The 17,016-nt window shown below is 47.7% G+C and overlaps 1 pseudogene; it reads left to right on the top strand.

The window, feature by feature from the left end:
• Positions 1-6,086: 6,086 nt before the first annotated feature.
• Positions 6,087-16,280, top strand: LOC117017821 (cyclin-Y-like protein 1; annotated as a pseudogene).
• Positions 16,281-17,016: the final 736 nt, after the last annotated feature.

The following is a 17,016-nucleotide window of genomic DNA, read 5'->3' as shown; positions in this document are numbered from 1 at the left end:
CTGGGTTGGGAACAGGTCAACTACTGTGATTGTAGATGTCAAAATCCAATACCAGGCCTCAGCAATCTAAATTCAGAGGTTTTAAAAAAGGAAGGAAACGGGTTTCATGGCGGGATTCCATGGGTTGATGTGCACAGGATCCCTGCCTGACTGGGAGCTGCCTGGGAGAGTAGTGGGATGGGACCAGCGCTTGAGTGGGAGGAGTGGACATGGGTGACAGAGATTAGGAGGGTCTGGGTAATTTTCAGAGACGGTCCTGTGATGGGGTTACAGGTTGTGGCTAACGAGTGATCCCTCTCAGAAGACATGCAGAATAGAAGCTGGTGGTAAGAGTTCTGATCCTAAGGGGTGGAGGGGACCTCAGAGCCCCTTGTGGGGATTGGCTGAAAACCTTGCATAACCATATGTTGGGATGGAATTGCTGTAATCTGGAAGAGACCATTTTAACAAGGAGGTTAAAGAGACAAGGTCCAAACAGTATTCTTCAGATCTAGAACCATGAACCATCGTCCTGGAAGGAACCAGTCCTAATACGGTGTATGGATTTGGGGCTAGTGGGTGCATCGGAATAACTGCCTCATTTATTACCCGGAGGTCCTGAACTAAGCGGTGCTGGCCAGTTTCCTAACTGGCAGAATGGGCATGTTGCAAGGAGAGTTACAGGGAGTTAAGAGGCTGTGATTAAGGAATTTTTCAATGGTTGGCTGTAAGCCAAGTTGGGCCTCTTTACTAATAGGGAATTGAGGTTTGCAAGGAAAAGAAGTGGGGTTTTTTAAATCTAATCTGAACGGGAGTAATATGGCTGGCCCATCTCGGGGTGTCTTGGTCTCACATTATAAGAAGAACTTGGATTCTTATTTCTGGAGGAATATTTATAAGTTCCTCTGACTGATCGGATAGTTGTAATAAAGCCGTTATTGTCGGGTCAGAGGGAAGAAGTTGGAGACTCGTTTGCAGCTTTTGCATGATGTCCCAGCCTAATAAAGGGGTGGGACAATGGGGCATGACTTAAAAAACTGTGAGTGAAACTAGATTTCCAAAACAACATGGCAAGGGTAATGTGTGCCTACAGGTAGGTAAGTAGGATTGCCTTCTACACCAGTAATGACAGGAGAAAACTCAAGAGGCGGTCCAGAGCATTGGAGAAAGGCAGAGTAAGTGGTTCCCATTGCACTCCCATAGTAAGAAAAATAATATTCTTACCTGCCACTTTGAGTGTTACCCTGGGTTCGGCCTCTGTGATGGGAAGAAGGGGGACCTGGATGAACCTTGGGGCCTGTCAGGCAAGAGGTTAGGTGTCATCTGGCTCATAATCTATGATGACCATTAACAGCAGCTGGTTGGATGAAGTGCCCTTTTGGCCAGTGTGTAAGCAGGATGGCCCCCCTCCTTGAGGGGAGAGGGGACAGACAGTCCCTTCTTCAATGTCCCTCCTTTTTGTAAAGGGGGCATGGGCCCAGAGGTGCCTTCTTGGCCTGACGAGGGCACTCTTTGCTCCAGTGTCCTTTGATGGCATTTGAAGTTAACGTTGGGGCCCGTCTTCTGGGATCTCCCTCCGTGGGGCCCTATCCCTGGGTAAAGCTGTGTGGGCAGGGAGCTGGCAAGTTCAGCAGCCATTAGGTCAGCCCTCCTCTGATCCTGCTCCCTATCCCACCTTTCTCTGGAATCCTTCTCAGCCTCATCTTGGTTATGGAAAACCTTGAAGGCCATATCTAATAATATGGGGAGAGGCATCTGGGGCCCTAGGTCTGGCTTTTGTAATATTCTCTGAATTTCCCGAGCAGTTTGCCTGATAAAATGCCTGGCAAGAATAGTCATGCCCTCCTGACTAGTGGGATCTAGATTAGTATATCTCCACATGGCATCAGCGAGGCGGCATTGAAAAAAAGCCAGATTCTCATTAGGTTCCTGAGTAATCTCTCTGAGCTTTTCTTCATTTGCAGGCTTACTGATGCCCTTTTTCATGCCTTCAAAGAGGCAAGTAACCATATGGTCTCTCCTGCACCTGCCTTGGACTTGGAGCTTGTAGTGCCACTTGGGATCACAGTTAGGAACTACCTCTGCTCCGACCTGATGTTGGTCAGGCTGTCAGGCTGCTAATTGATCTGTGTGTCCTTGAGCTATGGCCCAGTTATGGTTCTTTTCTTCTAAAGTACAGCAAGTGGTGAGAATAATATGTACGAGGTGTGATCACAAAATATGGTGAATGTTTAAAAAAATTATTACAGTAAAAGACACATTGCCATTAATCCCCCTCAGAATACTCCCCCCTTGCTTCAGACCCATTTATCCCATCGTTCTTGCCACTTTCTGAAGCAGGTCTGGAAGTCCTGTTCCGTGAGTGTCTTTAGTTGTGCTGTCGTGGCTGCCTCAATGTCCTGAATCGATTCAAAACATTTTCCTTTCATTGTCATTTTGATTTTGGGGACGAGCCAGAAGTTGCACGGTGCCAGATCCGGTGAATAAGGTAGATGAGGATACACTGTAATGTCTTTGATAGAAATGGCCATATACCAGAAGCGATATGTAATCCGGAGCATTGTCATGATAGAAGATGAAGTAAAGACACTCATGAAAGAGGACTTCCAGAACTGCTTCAGAAAGTGTCAAGAACAATGGGGTAAGTGTGTTTCAAGTGAGGGGGAGTATTTTGAGCGGGATTAACGGCAATGTGTCTTTTACTATAATAATTTTTTAATTTAAACATTCACCATATTTTTTGATCACACCTCATATATCTTGCCAAATGAGGTCAAAAGCTATAGTCAAACCCTGAAACTCTTTAATGAATTTGGAAGGCTCTTCTGAATAATTGCCTAATTTGGTCTCTATTTGGGCTAAATCTGCCATGTGAAAGGGAACATGTACTCTGATGTCTCTATTAGCGACCTCACGGCATCTAGTTTGTACTGTGGTCAAGCAACATTGCAAAAGAAAATTATTTTGTTCTTTTTGAGGGATGACAGATCAAATTACATCCAATTTTTAAGAACACAGCCTAGGGGAGAGTCTGGGGATAGATGATCTGCCTCCCACGGTCCTGAGGAAGCAGGGAGATGGTGTCGGTCTGAGTGGGAGATTCAGAGAATCTCCAAGAACTAAGAACGTCCTAGAAGGACAAACTGGCCATTGTCTTGGGAGCGTCCTCCTGCAGGAAATAGGCCCTGGGATCAGGGACCCACCTGTTGGGGTTAAGAACCCCACCAACCCGTGGCAATTATTGGCGCTTCCATAGTTGTCCCCAGATGCAATACTCACCAGAAGGTTTCCAAACGTACCTCTGGAATCTCGGGATCACAGGAAGTAGAGACAGAGTATAGAAAAAGGAGTCTAATGCCTGTGAAGGCTAAAGAGAGGCCCACAGGGAGTACACCGGACTTCTGACCCTGCCGGAGAATAGCCCCAGCCTAGAATCTCAATTCCCAGAAACCCCATTAGGGGCTCTTGAGAGACTTGAAAAGAAAAAGAAAAAGGGACCCAACAGCATGTGTGGATTCACCCAGGATAAGCTGCCGCTGCCGACTGTACCACACGCTGGAACTTAGGTACTCAGAAAGGGTAGAGTTTCCCCGAAGGGAGGGAGAAAGAACAGCTCCCCAAAACAGTCACCAAAATGTCATGGTGGCTCACGAGTAGTTACAGAATTCACAAGACAAAGCAGGAAGACAGGAACAGATTTATTAAGTACGCTCAAAGCGGAATGGGCAGTCTAAGAGAGAGACCTGCACCGATGAGAAGCTGTGCTGGGGTTTAAAGCTATGTTTCTGAATGTGTTTAGCAGGGAGCTTTTTAGGGTGTGATTTTCTCAGAATTCAGTTGTTCGTTGTCCAGTAATTGCCAACATCAACTCAGGGCGCAGTGTTCCCAGAAAGCAGCTGTTCACTGGACCCCAACTGCTGCTGCTGCCGCCGCTGCCTATGTTAACCCTTGCCTGACCACTCCTGTCCACTGAGCCCCCGCACGCTGCCCATCGTGAGAGGGGGCCTCAGAGTCGCACAGCCCAGGGCAGCGACAGGTGCATTTCACAGCGACTTGGGCAGAGTCATTGGTGTGAAAGGCGCATGTAGGGTCCACGTGCTCCTGCTCAGCCCCCAGATTCTAAGAGGCGTGACGCCCACACGTAGGACCATGTAGATCAGCATCTCTCAGTGATCTGCGGTCACTCCTCAGCCTCTGCCCCAAAACAGTTAAGAATCAGGGAGACGAAATCACAACAAGCCTTAGAAACGTTCAAACCGTGTGAGCACGTACCCAAGGGGCAGCGGCCAAGGACACCTCAAAGTGAACCCGGTGGGGAGCCCGTGCCCGTCACCTCGTTGCAAATCTCCCGCCCAAGTGGGGTCGAGAGCGTCAGTGCTCCCCCCAAACACCCCCGATAAGAACTATCTCACTGTCGGTGTCCAGTGGAAGGACGGACAGACCCTGACTCAGTGAACACACATGTGGTGTAGTGTAGTCACACAGCAGCCTAGCCAACTGTCCCCTCGTGTCTTTCCTTAAGGAAAGAAGAGTCTGTGAGACTGTGCCTTTCTGGGACTCTGTTCCATCCTTGTGTTTACACCTTATGTCTCTCTGTCTGGTCCCCAAAAGATGGTTTGCAGCCAAAGACGGGTAAGATATCTCACGGGAGATACAGCCTAAGCCAGGCGGAACCGAGTGGGGACCCCCAATGAGCTGCCTTAGAAAAATATGGAAAGGGGCCTTGCCTCCCCTTCCCCCTGCCTGGGAAAGTCTGTTGCCAGCTCTGGCTTTTCCCTTGCACCTGTTTGTGAGAGAAATCATGAAGACAATAAAGATCAGTTCTCTCCACTTATCTCAATGGAGCTGTTACAATATGAGAGACTTGACCCTGAAAAGGTACATACCTTAGGTTAGACATCATGGGACCTTGTGCTTCGGCTGTTTATAGACAAAGGGTGGTTGGAATAAACATTTTTCTGCTATGATGTATGAGTCTCACAGACCGTGTAAGAAACAGTTATACTTTCTTGTATTTGTATACCTATCAATAAAAACCTTCAGTCGGCCTTATTCTGGGCTCCAGTCCTCTGAGACTGAGAGACCCCTGGCCTTCTGAGAGATTTAACTGCATTAAGTCTCTGTTTGTTTCTTTCTTAAAAACTTAACCCAAACCGCCCCTTCTCGCACCCTCACTGCCCTTGTTGCGCTGGACGCGACAGTGTAGGAAGGAAGACTGGGAGGGAAGTATCACAAGAATGATAGTGGTTTTATACTTTATTTTTTATTTTTTTTAATTAAAGTTTATTGGGGTGACAAGTGTTAGTAAAGTTACATAGGCTTGAGGTGTACAATTCTGTAATACATCATCTATATCTCACATTGTGTGTTCCCCACTCAAAGTCAGTTCTCCGATAGTGGTTATTTTAAATAATGAGATTTCTGTACTTTCCAATCTCCTGTACTTGACTTCTTTTCTAAAAATTGTGGAGAAATATGATGGCATACTTTGCCTAGAATTGAGTTCAGTTCCCCAATAAAGTTTGCTTTTCATCAAGTTCCCTGATCTTACAGAGGAGGTGACTACACTTAGGAGCGCTTGTGGATTCTGTAGGAAGGAAAGAGCTTGGACGAAGGGAGGGAGACGGGGCGATTCAGCCAGACTTCTAAACAGGCGGAGCCGTCATACGAGTGTGACCTTGGAAGGTGGCGTGCCCGTTACTGTGTCCTCTTTGTTAGACTGACTGTTCAATGGACGGGGCTCCCGTAGCTGGGAGGACAGAGGCTCTTCTTCTCACGTCTTTCCCGCCCTCTCCTGGGCCGCCCTTCATCCAGCGAGGACGAGGGGCCGGCAGCAGCTCGCCTCTTACTTATTAATCACCGCCATCCACACACTCAGGCCCCAGGTCTGTATTAAGAAAAGCTCACAGAGACAGACTAGTTAGCTGGTGGGAGGTGTTAGCGGTGGAACTGCCTGGCAGCGGACAGGGTAGCCGGGGCCTGGGTGTGTGTGGGGGGAGGTGTAGCTAGCCTGGGCTGCCTGTGCCCACCGTGCCCTGTGGAGCACTGCGGAGCCCGGGGCTAGCGAAGGCAGCAACGGGGGCAGGGGCGAGGAGTGGAAGCGCCCTATGGGGAACACGCTGACCTGTTGCTTCTGCCCTAGTGCCATAAAGCCAGCCCCAAGTGGCGCTGGCGCTCAGGGCCGGCGGAGTCGTACGACAAGCCCGAGATTTACGAGGGGCGGCCGGGGATGCCGTGGCAGTAGCACCGTCGCCTGCTGCCCTGGATGGAGCTCGTGGAGTTGGATTTCCAAGATGACGATGGCCACCACCTGCAGCACATCGCGACCGGGAGATGCCCGAAGACATACCTTTGGAATCAGACCCTTCTGACCATCCAAGGGCAAGCATAATTTTCCTGAGCGAATCTCAAATGGATGAGCAAGAAAAGAGGAAGAGCAGCCATGTCACTCAAAGGCAGCTCGCTAAAAAGTATAGCTCATGCTCAACAATATTTCTAGATGAGGGCACCATCGGCCACCCTAAACTTAGCACTACAATAAGATGTGTGACCTTAGCGATATATTACCACATAAAGAACAGAGATGGAAATAGATCCTTGGATATTTTTGATGAAAGATCACATCCACTCACACGAGAAACGGTTCCCGAGGAACATTTTAAGCATGATTCTGACCACAAATTGATTTACAGATTTGTTCGTACTCTTTTTAGTGCTACACGGCTAAGCGTTGAAGGGCAATAATAACTTTGATTTACATAGACCGGCTTGTAATGTATATTGCCGTTGACATTTGGCCCACTAACTGGAGAAGAATTGTTTTGGGGAGCCATTCTTCTTGCCTCCAAAGTTTGGGACCGTCAGGCTGTATGGAATGTGGCCTGCTGCCAGATCCTTAAGGACATGACAGTCGCGAGGGAATGAGATGGAAAGGCATTTTTTTGGAAGCTATTTCACTGTAATGTGGATGTTACACCCAACTTTTAACTGCCCCTCCCTTTTTTCACCTCCCCACCCCCTTCGGTTCAAGACATTGTTTCTCAGTCTAGTTGTGTAGGACACAGCTCCCTGGCCCAGGCTGGTATCATGAGTCTGCCCCTCCCCACCAGCTGAGGCCGTGGGTCACTGGTCATCCGTCAGCCGCTCAGCAGCTCACTGGCAGCTCACGCTGGCGACAACTATTACTTTCACCTTCACTTCTTGGGACAGCACAACAATATGGATTTTAAATGTGCTCTTCTTAGCAAACAAAGAGCACAGAACCTAGAGGCCATTCCCAGAGTATGTGATGACGAGGCGGTCTTTAAGTGCTGATCATTTCACTGTTTTTCAGCGCTCTACTGCCATCATCTCTTAAGGGAGACATGAGAGCCTCTCATCTACAAGGACTGGAAAAACATCACCTCTCCTCCTCAAAAACCAGCAGTTAGTTACTTTTGTGTGGAATCTAAAGATCTGAATAAATGAGCAAAGAAAACAGAAAAAAAACGAAAAACAAAAGAAAAAAACCCAGCAGTAGGTATTTCCCCTTGTCCAATCCTGCGCAACGAGGGTTGTGGGGAGCAAGGAGGGCGGCGCAGGGTTAAGAAAAGACAGTAGCCATGCATAGAGTGCAAGCGGGGCCAAGGGACTGCAGCCTCAAGGACTGAGCCCCAAATCGGGCCAACGCATAGCTTTTATTACTTAGGTGGGGAAGCAAAGGAGGTAAAGCTTGTCAATCTCAAGAGCTGTGAATCCCATACATTATAATAGGAAACTGATTCAAGCCAATCACCCTTGCCTGCAGGCAGCTGAACCGTAAGTCTCAGGATGTATGTACTTCCCCACCGGACAAAACCTTTATGCATATGAATAGATGGAGAGCACACCATTGAATCTCTTCCCCTGCAGGTTGTGGGAAGGAATGCAGCCACAGAGGCAGAGGCTCTCCTTAGCCAGGGGAAGGTGGGGGGCTGTGCCCACCTCTATGAACCCCTTGGATTCTCCTGTTGGTCCCCACTTGACTGCGCCTGGCTTGAGTTGTCCCCTTCCCGCCCTCCCCGTGGGGAATCTTACTCGTCATCGGCTGACCAGCCATCTTTCTGGGGCCAAACAGGGAGACATAAGGTGCAAGCACAAAGGTGAAGCAAAGTCCCTGAAAGGATCCGTCTCACAGACTCTCCTTTCTTTAGGGACAGGTACAAGGAGACAGACGGGTAGGCTGCTGCCTGGCCACACCCCTGTTGTCACTTAGGCACAGACTGTAGCACCGTTACATACTGTAGGGTTCTTCCTCCCGACTACATCATTGAAGCTGCTGATCGTTATCAGCAATCAGTTTAAACCAGAAAGCTGCTGGATAACGCTCGTCATTCAGATTCTTTGCGAGCACTACTTATGAGTACATTAGCACGTCTGGGATAATAAGAAGAGTTATTAGTCATTGATTCTCTACTTCTATTGGCTCCATGCTGCATATGTTACAGGCCATAATGGTGCTCCTCATTTTCTGATGATTTTCCTTTGTTCAATAAATGTATCAAAAGATATCTTCATAATTCCAACCGACGTGGTGGTCCAGTGATAACATGGAGGTGGTGAAAAAGGTGTCCCACAAGTCTCAGGGCAGTTTTCAGCTTTAATACAATGTGCTTGGACCCTCCAGGGCACTGCTGCAGAAATATCAATGCTAGACTTAGAAAACATCACTGGAAAGTTTTAATCAAATTTCTCTTAAACTGATGTAATTCTGTAAATTTTCAATATTAAGCTTTTCATCTTATATTGAGTGAAGCACAACATTTTACGTATTGGGGTGGGGGGTGGGGGGGAGGGTGAGGGGATTAGAGGGCAGTTGGTGACCACAGGATGGCCACGGGTTTGAAAATTAATCTGGGGAACGTAATTTGATGGTTACCAGAGGGTAAGGGGGTTGGGGGGTGGGGGATGAGGGTGAGGGGGATCAAATGTATGGTGATGGAAGGGGAGCTGACTCTGGGTGGTGAACACACAGTGTGATTTATGGATGATGTGATACAGAATTGCACACCTGAAATCTATGTAATTTTACTAACAATTGTCACCCCAATAAATTTTAAAAAAATAATAATAATTAAAAAAAAAATTTTACGTATTAAGCTTTCTTGTTTTAGCCAATGTATTAATATTGAGCTTTTAATATTTCTCCTACCTTCTCAAATATATTCCTGGAAATTTGACTGTAAACAAAGAATTTCTGAGCCAAGGAATAATTTATATATAGCAAGGCTTCAAATTATATTGAGTGCCGTAGGTTCCCATTTTTTAAGGCTAGAAATGTAAATGATAAATAATGGTATATAAAATATTATAATATGCTACCTCCAAAAACATTGTTTAGGGAGTTCGGAGCTTGGAGATTTAAGTATTGGTTACAGTTTTATTTTGAAAAGAATGCTACAACTGATGTGGTGTTTTCCTCCTGTTTATATTAAAAGAAAGCTAATAAATAGTTTTAATTTAAAAAAAAAAGGAAAGCTCACAGAGAAATTCATAAGCAGTGCCAGCAATGGCTGACACAAGAGGAGCTTATAAATAGGAAAGAGAGCACATGAGAAAGAAATGGGGGTGGGGTATTATCTGTCCTCACAGAGCCCCCCGAAGGCCTGACCCAGGAGCTTCCCAGAGACAGCACAGGTGATGTGGCCCCATCTACCCTCATGGTAAGTTCACCTTCCTTCCTCTGTGATAGGAACGGTGCTTTATTTTTCAGTAAAACAGATATGAAAATGAGAGTGAGCCTGTACATTACAGATGACACAGACAGTTTTCTTCATGGAGAGAGTGTGGAATTGTCACACGGGGTGTCCTGCGGGGTCTCTGGTCCCACTCCCCACATAAGAACGCAGGACATGGCTAGGCCAAAAAGGAACACCCACGGAGCCATAGGTAGGGGAGTCATACCACTATACTCTCACTGGCGGCTGGGTTGGAGACACAGGAACCAGGAGCAACACAATTCTCAACCCTCACTGTGCCGCTTGCAGACTCAGCCACCATCTTCTTGCGAGCCCCCATTTGCTGCTAGCCTAGCCACGGCAGTTATATTAGTGCCCAATGGCTCACTGGTTACAGCTGACGGCCAACTAGCCACAGCTGATGGCCATTTGATCACACTCGATGGCCATTTACTACCTGAGCCAGCACCTTTCTATGTGAGGCCGAGAGCCTGGAAACTGCTTTTTGGGGCTCTGTCCCCACAGGAGTGTAAGCCTACTACCACCTGATGATACTTGATTCGAAGGGCATTCAAATATGACAGCATCAGTTACATGTTGTATGGGAGTGAGCTTTGTCATGTGAGAAATTTTTTTTTTGAAGAAATTTTTGAAATTATCAACCAAAATGCCCGTGTGAGATACTTCCTCCAGCAAAAGGTCATGGCTTTTGACAGGAGTAGTTTTGCTTGATTTCTTCCTTTGGGTTCCCTTGACCCACCAGTGTTCCCATCTGGTTTTCTACTGTCATTAAGTGACCCAAAGACCTGTGCAAACACGGCCCGGCATGAGCTGCTCATCATATTTCTTTCATTTCAGGAGGCTTCAGTGGACACTGGAGTTGGTACGTATTCTAAAATTCCTCATTTGGTGACAAAAAATGAAGATGACAAAACAGGGGCTTTCTTGCTGGCGTTAGTGTGCACAGACACCTGATGCCAGCTTCCTGCTGGCAATGAGAATTGGGGACGTGGTGATAGAAACTGGCTTTCTAGTTGAAGAGCTGAGGCCGTGTTGTCCAGTTCCACTTAGGTGGTGTGCGTGCGTGGCAGTGCGTCTGTGAATCCATATGGCGTGATTCTGAGTGTGCACGTGTGTGAAATTTTGTGTGTTTAGATTTCCCCAGCTTTATGCTCCTCTAAAGACCACTGTTGCGGATGCCAATTTTCTCAATAAAAGCTCCCATCACCATGACATCATGAGTGGATAGGTATGTAAGTGCGTGTACTAATCACATGTAAGTTTACACGTGTGCATCCATTGTGTGCCAAGTAAACCGCAATTAACCTGAAAGCAAATCCCTCACCGCTCAGGGCAATGCTCACTGAGTTCTAAAGGGGGAAACTGTATTTCAGAACCTCTGTTTCTGCATCAATGACAACTTTCTTTAATTATTATCATTGCCTCTCAGTACGGCTCGTGGCATTTTGAATGGCCATGATGTGTCACTGCTGCCACTTCCCTCATTCTCAAGGCTTTTCCATTAAAGGCCTATGAACGACTCCTCCCCGCAACTTAGCTGAGCGCTGGGCAGGGCTCCTTCCTTTTGCAGATGGGCCCTGGTGTAGCCCCACGCCTCGTCCAGTTCTGGAGTCATTTGAACCAGGAGAGACTCCAGGAAGAGGGAAATTCACTGTGGCTTTCTCCACAGAGGTCTGTCATTTACCTTCACACACTCTTGCTAAGAACACACAATGTCATTCTCACGTGGGATGTCTGCCTCCCGTCACTCGTCCCACCTGTGGTTTTCTGTGCGGCAAGAAACACTGTGCACAGTGAAGAGAACCAAGCGGTCACGGTGAGGGCCTGAGCGTCAGGTGGCACTGGGCTCCCATCCTAGGAGGACGAAGGGCACGCTGTGCATCGCGAGATGAGGAAAGAGCAGCTCAGCAGAGCGACAAGTGCTCTGCCCCTCATGTCCCTCTAGTAACTTCCTTTGGAAATAGGGTTATGCTTTCTTCTGAAGGGCTTTGTCAGAAATCAGGTCAAGGCAGTTGTTTAAGTCGTTATGCATATAAAATGAGACAAATTCTGCTTTGAGTGTCCTTTGTACCAGGACTCGTGTGTGAAAATGTATTTTAGTAGAATTTGTCTAGTAGATTTCAATGTTTCCCCTCCACGCAAAAAAAAAAAAAAAGACTGCTCACACGTAAAATGTCACTTGTTTATCCCAGAGACTGTCTACTTGAGACAAGTCTGTCCTAGAAATCCTCAATCTCTAGATGATCGTCTCCTCGTGGTGCTGAAGGGAACCCAGATGTGTGCGCTGAAATGTCAAAACGAGACTCCCAACAGCTGGGCTCCAGGAATTGACAGAACGCTGCCCAGTGGATTCCTGGTGCGAGAACAGCTCTGAGAGCCTTGGACCCGACTTTGTCATGACGACAATTTAGAGGAGCAAAGGAAGATGCAGGAAGGACACCCAGGCCAGGGGTGACCAGGGGGTGGTTTCTAGATCAGGAGAAGCGGTAGGACACCGTCCCCTGAGCCCAGCCTTGCCCAGACTTAAGATGCTATTTGGCTGCTTCTTGAATGGGGCTGAGAGAGGACGCAGCCATGTTGCTGGATTGCACATTGTGTAGACGTCTTCTTTTCAACCTGGAGAGAGGAGCTTCCCTCCTGTTCCATGGTTTCTTTATCTTCCTCTGTAACAACCAGACCCTTTCTCCTTTGTTCCCTCCCTCCCTCCCTCATCATCCCTCCATTTCTCTTTATCTTCCTCCCTGTCTCCCCTCATTCCTTCCCTCCCATCCTTTCTTCCTTCAATCCTTTCCTTTTTTTGTTCCTTCCTCTCTCCCTCACTCCTTAATCCGTGCTTTCTCTTTATTCCATTTTCCCCCTTTATTTGCTTCTAATATATATTACCTACTTTTTTATTTCACATAAAATCTAACTGCTAAGCACCTTTTAAGTATACAGCACAGTATTGTTAACTGTAGGCACATTATTACACAGCAGATCTCTAAAACTTTCTCAGCAGATTTTCTTCCTTTTTAATGGTGAACAACATTCCATTGAATGCATACACCAACTTTTCTTCATGCTTTCACCTGTCCATGGACACTGGGGCTGTTTCCAGATCTGGGCTGTTGTGAGCAAGCAGCAACGATCAAGGGCGTGCAGGTATCCCCCCGAGATCCCGAATTCATTCCCTTGGCATGTGACCCAAAAGGGCTATCACTGCATCTTAGGGGGTTCTATTTGTAATACTTTGAGGAAGCTCAATTCTGTTTTCCATAATGGCTGCACCATTTTACATTTACAGTAACAGTGTAGAAAGGATCCAATTTCTCCCATCCTTGACCAAATGTGTTATATCTTTTTTTCTTCAAATAATACACAACCTAACATGTGTTCAGTGATACCTCACCGTCCTCTTCATTTGCATTTCCCTGATGGTTAACTCTGTTGACCCCTTTTCATAGGTCTGTTGGCCATTCGTATGTCTATTTTGGAGAAATATCTACTCAGGCCTTTGCCCAAGTTTTAGTTGGATTCTTCTTCTTTTTCTTTTTTAACCACTGAGTGTTGGAGTTTTGTGAGTATTTTGTATATTAGCCCCTTTCCAGACAGGTTTGTAAATATTTGCTCCTGTTTTGTAGGAGCCTTTTCATTCTGTTGGTTGTTAAAGAGACTATCCCTTGCCATTGTTTAGTTTTGGCAGCCTTCTTGAGGATCATTTGGCCATATATGTGTGTGTTTGAGAATTTTGTCTTCTGTTCCACAGAACAATGTGTCTGCTTTTATGCCAGCAGCAAGCTGTTTGGATGACTGTAGCTTTGTCATGAGTTTTGAAGCCAGGAAGGGTGGAGCCGCTATCTTTATTTTGCATTCTCCATACAGTTTTGGCTACTAGGGTCCTTTGTGGTTCCATATGTATTTTAGGATATTTTTCTCTTTCTATAAAAATAACAGTAGGGGTCCGGCCGGGTGGCTCAGGCGGTTGGAGCTCCCTGCTCCTAACGCCGAAGGCTGCCGGTTCGATTTCCACATGGGCCAGTGGGCTCTCAACCACAGGGTGGCCGGTTCCTCGAGTCCCGCAAGGGATGGAGGGCTCCGCCCCCTGCAACTAACAATGGCAACTGAACCTAGAGTTGAGCTGTGCCCTCCACAACTAAGACCTAAAGGACGACAACATGCCTTGGAAAAAGTCCTGGAAGTACAAACTGTTCCCCAATAAAAAAAAGTCCTGTTCCCCTTCCCCAATAAAATCTTAAAAAAAACAACAACAAAAAACGACAGTAGGATTTTCAAGGGTGTGGCATTGGGTCTGCAGAACACTTTGGGTTGTGTGGAAATGTTAACAATATTATGTCTTCCAACCCATGAACATAGTGTGTGGTTCCAATTGTTTGTGTCTCCTTCAATTCCTTCAGCGACGTTCTGTCATTTTCCTTGTACAAGTCATTCTCCCCCTTAGGGGGTCTTTGCCACTGCCTTCCCAGGCTCTAGAGCAGAGTCAGGGGCGAGAAGGGTGGGCTCCTGAAGACAGTGAGGTGCCCCCACCACTACTCGGATTCTGTCTAGCACAGGTGTGCCAGCCATGCTGTTCTCCTTCGCTCACAGGTGGGCCCCTGGCTGGGATCCTCTAGGATCTGGTGTTGACATCATTCTTTGAGTGTCCCCAGAGCCTCCATTGTGCCTGGCACATGCACATGAGTCCTTGAACTTCCTACAAATGAATGATCAGATCAGACCCACCAACTACTCTGTGGGAACTAGCAGTGAAGGGGAGGGCACACCGTCCACATCTTGAGATCTAGAGTTGGGCTCTCCACTGTGGCCGCCAGAGGCCAGGTGTGGCTGTTTATAATTCATTTCACTTCATCATTAATGATCTCAGTGAATTAACATAAAGCATCCAATTGCTCAGTGACACTAGGCACACTCAAATGTGAACATAAGAGCTGGAATTCCAGGTTGATAAGTTTGGAGGGGAGAGCAGTCGGTGGCCAGGGGGTAGGAGGAATTAAAAGGGGATTCGTTCAGCATCTCTCTCTGATTTAAATGTTTGCATCTGTGACCAACATCTTGTTCAAAAACTTTCACCCCATGGAGCCCAGGGAAGGTCTGAGAACCTAAAGAAAGGTCAGGGTGATGCCGTGTGACTCCCCACAGTCTCACATCAACTAGGAGAAATGGGGGAGCCCTCTTTCTAGTAAGATCACTGCTCATGTCTCTATCTAAAGACTGGCTGGCGCAGAGCTTCTCTGACTCTAACAGTGACGATGAAGACTCTACACATAGCTAACGAGACTCAGGTCAATTCAATGGGAGAGAGTTCATGGGAACAGGTGTGTGTCGCCTGCTGCTTTGAAGGTTGAGGAAGGGGGATGTGACATCAGACAGAAAAAGGAAATATGTGTAGAAGTCTGACTTGTTGTTTCAGTGATGTCACGGACACAGAGCTCTCTGTGTCCAGGGGGTTTGAGTGGGGTGTTTCTCATCTTTTCTTGCTTTGCTCTATAAAACTCATCATTCCTGCAAGACCAGCCTTTTCTTCCCCTTACCCCAGCCAAATCTCAGAGCTTGGCATTGGATTGGTCAGCGCTCCTGAGAATTGTGGACAAGAGACTGTGGTTTCCTTCTCGTAATTGACCTACGATGGCCTAAATCTGGTGGACACAATGACTGGCTCATAGGCTCTGCAAAGTGGAGACCAGGGTCTTCTGGTTTCTGAGAAGTCAAGTCCCTCCTGCTTTACTCTCAGGACTTTTAGCAGCACCTTCTGCTTCTGTCCTCATGTTTGTTCCTCATGGAAAGGGCGCTCCCAGAACTGCATGAGTTAAAGAAGAATTCCTCTGGCATCACAGCTTTCGCTCCACTATTGTAGAGCTCACTTCCGCCTCCACAGCCCAGCCAGGGCTGATGTGTTGAATGTGCTTTCACGTGAGCTAAGCCTCTGTCCAGCTGCCTCCCCTGACCCTCCAGGGCCGGCACATTCTAGGAGACACACTTGTTCTCACAGCACCGCTGACCTGTCTCCTGGGATTGAGCAGGACCAGGACAGGGCCCCGGGCCTCAGGACCAGGAGGCGCTGGGGAGCGAGTGTAGACGTGAGGACAGAATGGGTTCTGGGTGCGGCTCCATCACCCAGGAGCAGCAGGACCCTGGGTTCTCACTTGGACTGTAGCTCTCCCCTTTCCTTCCCCATGGCCACACCTCAACATAGCTGCCACATTTGTCCCACCGAAGACCGCTGTCAGGACGACAAAGCCGCCCACAGAGTGGGCCTAAGAGCACTTGTAAGTAATTATCTCCTTCATCTCTTTTTCATCTTCTCTCTTTCCTATCCATAAGCTCCTGTGTGTGACCCTTCCCCAGGTCCTCCTTCTCTTTCTATGATTCTCTTCCTAAGGGATCTGGTCTTCCTAAGGGATCGATCCCAGAACCCTGTGAAGCCTGGCTCTGCCCTGGGCTCCCCACACGGGGCTTTTCCTGCAGTGAGTGGCTCTGCACATGCTGGATTCTTTTCTTGCCTTTTTCCAGATTCCATCAGAAGTGCTTCAGGAGAAAGAGCAGACGAAGCAATTCCGGAGAAAGACGGACGAAGAAGAACAACTTTGAACCTGTGGTGCTTGGGATGAAAACTCAGATAAGTGCGCTGCTCTCTGTAGCTTTCTAACTTATTTATTTTTTGTCTTCTAGTAAAAGGAAGCAAACTGAGGAGAGCTCTCTGGTGGCCTCTATTGCCTGTGGCCATGCAGGGGAGACGAGGGGAGAGTAAAGAATCAGTGCAGGCCACTGAAGGATGTCCTGAGCACATCTTTCCTGAGGCCGATTCTCAGGCATCTAAGCTTCTACAGTTGCTGGGCCCGTCCCTCCTCAGCCTCCTTAACCTGGAGGAGAGGACAGTAGGTTCCTGTACGGCCACCACGTGGGTAACTTCAGGCTGTGGCGTTCACATCGTATTCTTCGTGAGAGTCCCCTGGATGTATTTACCACCTCGCCCTGCAGGAGCCACTCTGCACTACCGACCCCTTAAGATCCACAGGGAGCATCCCCAGTGGAGGTTTAACGTGGGACCCTCATCACTGGGTGTGAGGAGACAGTGTGGGGTGGCCTGGGCCTCCCCCACTAGAAGCCTCCTGGGAAAAGGGAGAGGAGAGATGTCCTGTGGCCCCTTCTCATGCAAGCAGTGGGCCAGAGGGGTCTGCATCTGGCCAAACAACAGAGGACATCTCATAAATGACCCAGTTGAAGGTACAGAACTATGTTCATTAAGCTAATTTTGTGTTGTGACCCCGGGAAAGGCTCCATCTCTGCATCTCGGTGGGTACCTAGTAGTCCCGGCATCGTTAGT

The sequence above is a fragment of the Rhinolophus ferrumequinum genome, chromosome 25, assembly GCF_004115265.2.
Source record: "Rhinolophus ferrumequinum isolate MPI-CBG mRhiFer1 chromosome 25, mRhiFer1_v1.p, whole genome shotgun sequence".
Taxonomy (NCBI): Eukaryota; Metazoa; Chordata; class Mammalia; order Chiroptera; family Rhinolophidae; genus Rhinolophus; species Rhinolophus ferrumequinum.
Note: the sequence above shows the minus strand (reverse complement) of the source record. Positions and strands in the feature narration are given on the sequence as shown.